Source organism: Parus major, chromosome 7 (assembly GCF_001522545.3).
Source record: "Parus major isolate Abel chromosome 7, Parus_major1.1, whole genome shotgun sequence".
Taxonomy (NCBI): Eukaryota; Metazoa; Chordata; class Aves; order Passeriformes; family Paridae; genus Parus; species Parus major.
The window spans coordinates 5497602-5507563 of record NC_031776.1 but is presented as its reverse complement, the minus strand read 5'-3'; the positions used below and the strand labels follow the sequence as shown (position 1 = coordinate 5507563).

General features: G+C 40.8%; 1 long non-coding RNA gene across 1 annotated transcript; it reads right to left on the bottom strand.

Annotated features, from left to right (window-relative positions):
- Positions 1–568: 568 nt before the first annotated feature.
- On the bottom strand, positions 569–2256 carry LOC117244744. Its single transcript, XR_004498385.1, has 2 exons — positions 2133–2256; positions 569–2053 (listed from the first exon to the last, which is right to left on the bottom strand). It is a non-coding gene; the product is annotated as an uncharacterized LOC117244744 (long non-coding RNA).
- Between the last annotated feature and the right edge of the window lie 7706 nt (positions 2257–9962).

Sequence of the window (9962 nt, the reverse complement as noted above, 5' to 3'; positions counted from 1 at the left end):
AGAGTTAAGACTTAGTGGAGAATGGATGAACAATATCCCAGTGGGCATCTAAACACAACAGTTCATTCACAGCTCAGTGTTATTGCAATAATTGCCATTACAATAAGACTTATAAATGTATTTACTAGTAAACATGTTCCAAACAATTGCAATACATGGGTCTGTTGGGGTAACACAACATCTAAAGAAAGCTAAAAATCAAAGCCAATTTGCCACGTACCTGAAAAGTCATACAACACTAATGCCCAAATAAACAATGCCATTATGTCCTATTAATGTAATTCCCTTCTCTCTTCCTTTGGAAACACAAATCTATTTCCCAATCTCACAGCATGTCCATTTTCATCCCTTGCTGGTCCACACATTGCAAAAGAGTGCACGCTCACCACTTGTGCATCACAATGCTTTTATGCAAGAGGTATTTTAGGGGGAGAAGAGAGAAAGCCATAGGGGCAAATGTCTCTGCACCAATTTCATTCACTCTGGATGGAATTACTACAACAGAGAATGTACTGTCTCCTGCTAGAGTTGAGAAATGCCATCTGATGGAAAGAATGAGAAACAGGAATTGTGGAGAGATGTTAAATGCTTTTTTTGCTTTTGTTCCATATCCAGGTGAATGCTTTAAAATATGGCAGCTGTAAAAATCTATACATTTTTTCCAGGGAATTCATTTTCAAATCTGCCTTCATTCTTTTCCAGAACGAATTAAAATTTCACCAAAAAATTCACATGCATCCAGAATGAATAATCCAAAGTTACAAATAGGGTACGGAGTCAGATGATGATAATTAATCTCTTAATGAAAATTAACACCATGTAAAGGAGCTGCAGAAGCAATCCAAGCCCCAATTTCTCACTTGTAAACCTTCAACTCAAATCTCCCTCCTCCTTTCAGAAGGACTAGTGAAACATGGAGCTCTTTGATGACAGATTTGCAGCCTTTCTCTCAAACTGGGAAATCTGAACGACACCAAAATACGGTTTAAGAGGTCTGGAATACAGAAAGCTGCTATAAAGCTCCATATACATGAATCCCTGTATAGCATTCCTGGAATCAACTGCTGAATTGGATCAGTAAGTGCAGCTTTTGTCTGTCCTAACAAGATAGAGGCCAGATTGGCAGGCTGAGGCCAGCCTTTAACTCATGATCCCCCAGGCCCACAGAGCAGCTAAACTGCTACGTGACTGACAGGCAGGCAAATGTGAAACATGCTTTTCTACTTGTGGGATTATATATTTCAGTATAGCTACTCTCTGTCTTTCTATCTTATTTTTCTCCATCTGATCAGGGCTCTTTTTGCTAATACAGGCACCTTCTCTTTGACTTCCAACAGAATAATATTCAGTAATAACCTGCAAAGCAAGGCTTACATAGTGATCACTTTGATTATACAATCTCTAACATCAGAAGTTACAATTTCCTCTTTCCATCCCTTTCTTCTCACTACAGAAGTCCAAATTTACATGCTTTACAAAGAGAGAATCACCTGCAGAATTATCAGGAGAGAAATTCTCAGGAGAGAGTTTTCTCCAACACCTGAGACTCTACTATTGCCCAGCCTCTGTGAGATCTTATTTATTATTATTTATTATTCATTTTCCCTCAGACAAATATAACTTTTGCACCACTTACAACGTTTTCCCACTTTTTTTGCCCTATAGTCTTCCCTCTGCATAAAAGACTCTCAAATGTGATGTGGGTAATGCAGGAGGGAAGAAGTATCCATCACCACTTGCCAGGGATAAAGCACTAAGGAGAAGAGACCGAGGGCCTGACAGCATCATAAATCTAGCTACACTTAGGTTAAAGGAAATAACACCAAACAAGCCACCAACCAACAGAAATCCCTTCTCAGATCAGATTCTCTCCATCTCAAGGGTTTTGTCTAACACACATACTCTCAGAAGACAAAATTTTATACTTTTCCCCCTTTGTCACTGCTTTCTGGATTAAAGTCAGCACCATCCCAGCATCTCCCCATGGCCACTCCAGCTCCAGGACAGGCAGCAGCCAGCACTTGGCATCACATCCTGCAGCTCTCACCACATCCTGAGAATAAAAGGGGAAGAATGAATCAGCTATTTCAGAGTTATAGCATATCTTGGCCATTAGCAGAAAAAAAACCTACAGGAGACAGTGCTGATTAATGCATTCCTCTTCTTTCTGCTTCTCAGTTAAGCTTGTAAAGGCTTGTCTGTCAACTCCTGTTCTTCCCAGCATCCATGGGGTTTCCTATGATATAATTATCAAAATAAATTCAAAAAAATGTTTTCTTGCTCTTCAACATCAACTATATTTGTAGAGGACATTAGAGCTCAGGGAAGAGGGAAAATAATAATAAATCTGCAACAGCAAGGACATCAAATAACTGCATTCTCATAAGCACTAAGAGTTTTATTTGCCATTCTAAGGGTGAGATAAAGTTGTACCATAGGTATTCAAAGGAGCTTGGAAAAAGGGAGAGCAAAATATTTCTTCTCTTTCTCTCAGAGACAAAAGGTGCCTGTGATTTTAGGGGATTGAAGTGGATTGCAGCACCACTGCTGTTCACCCTGTCCCAGCCCTGAGATGGAAAGCCATGAAATACCCATTTATTTCCCTTCCAGCTCCATCACCTGGGAGCTGGAAGCGTGTTCCATGCTGTGATCCCTCCTTGTTTTCTTCCAGGCACGGCTGGGGCTGGTGGCAGAGGGGATTAGGCTCTGAGCTCCACTAGCTCCAAGTGTGTCATTAGGATGACTCACACTGAGGAGGAACTGTGGTTTTTGGTGACTCACATGATGGCTAGTTTGGAGCTTAAGCCCTGTGTTCAATCCTTAGCTTGCAATCCCTTCAGTAATCTTTTAATATGAAGTTTAGTTCATATACAGGCCAGCAGAGCTCCCTTCACTAAAATTAATTGGAAATGGATTGTGAAAAGCCACTCACATTAATCACCATGAACAGTAAAAAGGAAGTGTATTTCTTGGGGTAGGTTTGTTGGGTTTTTTTTTTTCATTTTATCTTTCCAAAGCATACCAGAAGGCCTGCTAACCAAAGTCAGCACAGTGCAGTCAGAACCAGCAAAGGCTTTTCAGAACTCTTTGTAAGCACACAGCATCCCTGCATCACCAGAGGTAACATACAGCCTGATTTAGGCTCAGGCAGAAAACAGCCCTTCAGAGCAACATATCCACTCATCCCCCACCCCCAGTCCCACCTTTTTCTGTCCTGGAGACTTGGCCAGATGGCTTAAAAAATGTGTGGAATATGACATTTTAATTATAGATCACCTGCAGTTAGACCAGGAGAGACATCTCTGAAGAATAAGGGAGAACAATTAAAGAAAGAAGGATAGGCTGGTTTCTAATATTCTGTCTCCTCAGATGGCACAGGGGAAATGGGAGCAGGGAACAGACAGGATGACAGGCCAATTAAAGTTGTTCTTCTGGCCTGAGTGATGCTGGCACCAAGTCCAGATCTCATTCTCCTGGCATCTCCTTTGTGTCCTATGGCATCTTCCATCTGAGGGAAGGCATCTCCTGCAGCCCCACTGAGCCAGCTCAGGGCTCCAGCTGGCACTTAGGCTCTAAAGTTTTGGCATTTGCTTCAGGAACTTGCTGGACTCCATCTCATCCTCCACCATGGCCAAGGAAATTATTTTGGTGCAAAGGAAGTGGCCTGAAAAGTGCATGCCACGTCTGATCCAGAAATGATCCCCAGTGTAGCAGCAGAGCTGGTAGGATGTTTTGGAGCATCCCTTGGCCACAGCGACCTTACAAGAGCAGCTGTCCATTTCCAGGGGCTGTGACATTATATCAGATTAAATGTTTGAGCTTTGCAACAGGTCTTTGCTGTCCACTTTTTGTTAAAGTGGAATTCTCTTAGCATTCCAATCCATACATTTTGTGATATTACCAGTAAGTGGTTTCATTCTTTGCATGACAGTTATTTCAGCTCTGAATTGCTCCCGATCAGTCGGCTTCATTCCATCAATAACAACCTAATAAACGGGCTTTAATCTTGCAGTAATGGATACTAATGGCAGCTTACACTGGAGGAGCCTTTAATTAAAGCAATTTAGGCTCAGCTCTGGTCACAGCCAAATGCTGGCCCACGCCACTGAGGTTTTCTGCTCGAGATCCTGGAGCCCAGGCTTTCAGAGCAAGCCATGCAAGCAGAAAGAAATTGTATTTGTGGACTGAAGTGGGAAACTGCTCCCAAAGGGGTCTGGAAGATTTCTTTAGCCCTCAGCAGTAAATATGCTCCTGAGGTGCCCCAACAGATGTGGTTCTTTTGTATAGATGGCTTGTTTTAAACAAATCTTTAATTTTATTTTTTTTTTCAGTGAAGTCTGGGGATCAGAAAACAAAATAGAGAACTGTCACAGACACCAGTCCAGATTTAAGAAAGAGTTCAGCAGAACAAAATGCCACTGTTCCCTGAATATTTCCCATATTTCACCCATTCCTTAAAAGAGATGGTGATTTCCAGCAGGTCTGATTTCAATCAGGCTCAAGAATTAAATATTTCCCTTTTTCCTGTCCCCTTCTCCAGAGTTTTCCATGCAGCAATGTCACAGTTTGTCACCGTGCTCTTTTAAGGTCCGAGGATTTTTTTTGCTCTCTCATCTTCAAAGTGATTAATTTCTCTTTTTCCATTAGACCTTTAATGAGTCTGAGACAGAAAATGCAGAGTGCAGATTGCCATGGTGGTCTGGGCAGCCTTCAGCAGCCCAAACAAGCGACTGCTCTGCAGCAACTCCAGCACTGCCAGGACAAATGTTCCACGAATCTGGGAGGAGACAGATGCTGCCATTTTATTTCTGTCTTCTCTAAATGAGGCTTGTCATTAAATTCAGGAAGAAAACAAGGACTGGCACAATGTAAAAAGATGAAAAGACATGGGGTATTTTGGGGAAAGCCCTATAAAATGAAAGTGGTGTTGCTGTAGATGTAAAGGCTCAGGCTGAAGTTAAACTATGGTCAGGTTAAGATAAAACAGAGAAAAACCTTAAAGCTTTTCTAAAAGATACATATAACAAAATTTCCTCCACTGATGCCATGCTTAACCAATGTCAGGTTAAGTGATCAGACTGTAGGACATTCAACCAATTAACTTCTCTGAAGCATTTCCCAGCCAGAGAAATGCAATGCTGAGCTGTAATAGCAGCAATCACAGTTTTTAACCGATAATTGAATTAATTACTGTAGACATTTAAATTTCATAGCATAAGATAAGCACAGAAATGTTAACATCCAGATATTTCTATCACCAAAGGCAAGTGCTAATTTTTTCAAGTCAATATTCCCATGGCAACTTTGTTACTGCCAACAAGGAATATGAGACAATGACACACATCAAGTGTGTAAGATAAGAGGGAAAAAGGGAATATCTAAATGCCTGCAACTTTTTAATTCAGAAAACACCAGAAAATAACAGCTAGACCCTTAAAGTGATGAAAACCTGTGCTGTGTACCCCTTTTCATCCACTGGCATACTCTGGAAAAGGTTACTCAGAGGTTATGGAATAATCCCTTCTATTAGGTTTCTAAATTGGAGAAGGCAGACATCTCTCTGGAATGGTCCAGGAGCAGGGTAATCTCACTTGACACCAGCATACAGGAGAGACAATGCATCTCCTCAATTTTAGGATGTGAAATTACTTGCACCTCTTGGCCTCTTGTTATTCCCTCTGACAGAGTCCTGCCTGTGCCTATAGACTCAGAAATGGAAAAATAAAATCAGGAGTAACTCGATGCATTGCACAACCTTCTCCTTCACTTGCAAGAACATTTCAGGAGATTTCAGAAACTCTATTATTCATGGGTATTTTCGGAATTTTTCTTTTAGTCTGGTATTTATCTTTCTCCCAGTTTCTACTCCACAACCTTGCCAGCAGTCAGTGACTTTCTTCTGTGTTAACAAAAGTCTTCTGTTCTTCTGTCTGATAACCAAATTTTCCCACATGACTATAAAACCATTTTCCTAGACACTCAAACTCAATAATTATTGCATGCTGCAAACTCGAGATACTTCAGCAACAAAATTGTTAAATCAACTAATTGTCTGGGGATAGATGCACATATCTACTTTAAAAAATTCTGTACTTTAACAAGTATATATGTAGGAAAGATGAACAAAATTGTAGCATTTATTCTGTCTTGAGGCATTTGTTTATGTCACTATATACAACAGGTAATTTTTGCAGCAGTGAAAGCAGTTTTTTATTTTTATGATTAAAGGATGACAAGCCAACTGCAGATTAAGTATAGATATGTCCTTCAAGAAATCTGGTATAAAATGAAATTTTGGGAAAACATTTGGGATTTACATATTGTATGAGGACAGCCTTCCATGAATTTTGACTAAAGAGACAAACCCATACATGGAAGGGGTAGAAGCCATACAGCATGAACTGTACCCAAAAGATGACTGCTTCCTCCCCCAAAATAGCAAAAGAGAAATAAAATTTCCATTTGATGTGGTTCCACATGGTGAGGAGGTCCAGCCAACACAGACACTCAAGGTTACTGCACCATTACCACGTAATTTAAATACAATTTTGGCTTCTTCCCATCCCTGCAAATTTGCCATCAACAGAGCTACACCAACAGCTGGGACCACCATCCTTCATTATCTTTTACACAAGGAAAAACAAGGTCAAAGAACCTGACATTTCCACAGCTTATGAAGCACTTCATAAGGATATATTCAACTTGGCTTCAAACATCCTTGCAGTCACAAAGCAGCTAATAGGAGCCAAGTCCTCAATCCTCAGCCTCAGTTGCCAGATTTGAGGATGCTGGTCAAGATCTGCAGGGCACTTTGGAGTGAGTTCTCTAAGTGGCAGCTGAAGCAGAGGAGAGGCACTGGAGTTTAGTCAATATTATCATCATGAGCCAAGGACAGAGAGCACAGACACAACAGAGCCCCAGCACAACGTGACCTCCCACTCAGGGTTCTGAAAATGTAACTGGTTCTGAGCCCCAGTGCTGCTCCAGAGGCCAGAGTACCTTTTCCAGCATCCATCCCTTCTGAGGAAGCCAGGGCTTTTCCCAACAGGCTTTAGTCTCTCTGGCTCTGTAGTGCTGGTACTGAGAATGTACCAATTTTACTGAAGTATTTCCCTAGCTTCCACTTCACCAAGTGGGTTGAATGCTCAGGAGAGACCACCAAGAGTTAAAACCACTGTGGCTGGAGCAGTTTTATAAGCAGTTAGACTGCTGGCTGTTGTTGCTTTGCCAGGCATCTTTAGTACAGTACTGAGCACTTCCCAGCTTCTCCTTCTGTCAAAGTCAGGGGAGGGGAAAATCCAGCATCAAACTATACTGATGCAAATTCAATTGCACTTGTAATAATAGCTGTCATCCTTATCACTTTCCCTGAGAATGTTTTCTGGGTATCCTCCTTTTCTCCTACACTGACAAAAAAAAAATATATTTGAATTCTTTTCTCATAGCTTATTCACTGTTTTGAATCCTGATATGAAGGGAGAATAACATTATGCACCAATTTTATGCAGATAATGAGAGTAGTTCCAGCAGTGGGCAGCTTCCCTGTGATGGTTTTATATTAATGCATTGGTCAACAAAGGGAGTAATTCCTTATTGTGAAATATTCTATTCAATAACTTTATGAAATTTCACAGTCCTGATGAAAACCCAGCCAAATAATTTTTGTGCTAAAAATACCCGGAAAAGTTACTAAAAATCTACAAAAGTATCCATTCCCCATTCCCCAAAACATGAAGTCTTCTTTACTTGTTCACCTTCCCCACCCCTTGCATTTAAATGTCATGGCATTTCCAGATGTGAAAGCTCTCCTTTGTAGTATCCCAGCACATCCAGAAATGAGAATTTATGCTAGGGAAAATTTCACATTTATCTAGAATACTGCACTCCGTTGAAAATCTAAGTACCTTATATTTTAAAATAGGATGCTTTATGATCCAGCTCCTTCCAAAGTTGCTGGTAGAACAGCACCCAGGGTGATACTTCCAGAGATTTTTGGGCATTGTGTCTGTGAGAGGGTATTCTCCAGACCTCCCCTGCTAGGAGGAATTTTTAACAGAGAACAGAACATACATGGGTTGCAGAAAAAAGAGATTATTAATCCCCTCTCCCTGGCACATGCCCACTTTCCTTTTCCTTTACATTGATGTGAGGAGTCTCCAACTGCTTTGTTTTATTCAATACCTTGCTTTTTTCCCTATGGCTTGGAGACATGTATCCAAATTGGAATACTTCATGCATGTCTCTAAGGCATTTCATGATCAGGAATCCAAAAGGAAGATGTGAACAGAAACAGGGAAAAGCACTCTTGGAGGCAGCAATTCCAGTGTTACAGACTAGCTGATGCTGACAGTGACTGCAGTTTGCACATTATCCACAAGGACAAAGTTTGCAATGTTTTTTCAGAATTCTACTCTAATTTCAGTGCTTGCTCTGCTGCACCAGAAACACCCAACAGTTTCTGATACCAACAGAAGAGGGTGTCTATCCTCTGTGCTTTGCAAAAACCAACACTGGGTGATCATCTGAATTGCCTTATTTCTTTATCTTATCATTTTAAAGGCAGAAGGCAATAAGCATCCAGTACAAGCAGACATATCTTGCCTATTTTTGCATTGTGTAACCTTTTTTAATGCAGCACTTAAATGGGTCAAATTAGAATTAAAATATCATATGTGTAAGGATGATTTTGCTAATAACTTCCAAGAAAACTTTAATCACTTTGACATCCTCTATAATAGATTTCAGTCTTGCATTTATATATTTATCTGGTTTGCACTTAGGCAGACCTTATTCTTAAGGAAAAACCCTTCAGTTTGACTCATTTTACATTCCTACTTTTAAAAAACCCACACCACCTTTAACATTTAGATTATCTACACTGTAAAATAAAAATTCAAATTACCATCACAAAATTTAATGGGATCAGGTCATTTAAATTCACTAAAAAACTAAGGTCACACTGCTCAGCCAATAAAGGTTTAAAGTGGGAACGTTAAAGGAAAGAAAATGGGCAGTAAAACATTCTGAGAAACATAGATTGTTTTCCTTTTTTCTTACTTAGAAGATAGAGGTGGCGTGGGACACAGGGGAAAGGTGCTCAGCATGGGAATAACTGCAAGAAATCTCCACTGGCTCCAGCAGAAGGAAATTATAGTAATGTGGGATGGAGAGAAGCCACTTCTTCAGTACTTAGGAGCTGCCTTTATCTCCCAACTTCCCTTGGAGCTAAGACTAAGAAAACACTTGCCATAGAACAGGAAAAATGAAAACAAGGGAAAAGTCTGCCCTCCCACTAAGACAACAGTCTCTTCTAAATAACTCAGTCAAGGGCACCTCTTTAGGTATTTTTCATGCAGAAATGCTGATTTTGCACTCTGAGAGAGGTACCCAATGACTCTGGTGAATGCACTGAACATCCAGGCTGTGTCTGCCTGCTCCAGTCTGTGCATCAGCATCATCCTCAGCACTGTACCTCTGGCTCATCACTTCTGCAGCAGCCTGAGAGGCTACCAGCTGCTGTCCCATCCCTGTTGGGCTAAGCCCAGCATCCCCAAGCCCCTCAAGGTCAGGCAATCAAGGACTGCATTTGGTATTCCTGTTTTAATAACAGTGAAGAGAGCACTAAGGTCTCCCTGGGTCGTGCTTCAATTCAAAGCTGTCAGTTCTCTGCCAGCACTTACAGCAGAGTAGCATCACATTGCTTGTAAATGATGAAAGATTGCCTAATTCTTCCCTGGTTTGTTCCTGTGCCTCTGCAGAATGCAGTATGTGGGTGACAAGTGACAAAAAAATCAAAATGCTTTAAAGTAATAGTTCATGCTGCAGGAAAGCAGAGCCCCACCTGCTTGTTTTGCTGGCTCAAGGAATATGCTCCAGAGAACAGAAATAAATTAGAATTGTCAACATCCTTAGCAAGAAACATATTGTAGAAGCAACAGAAATATTGTCATGCCCCTTTCCCA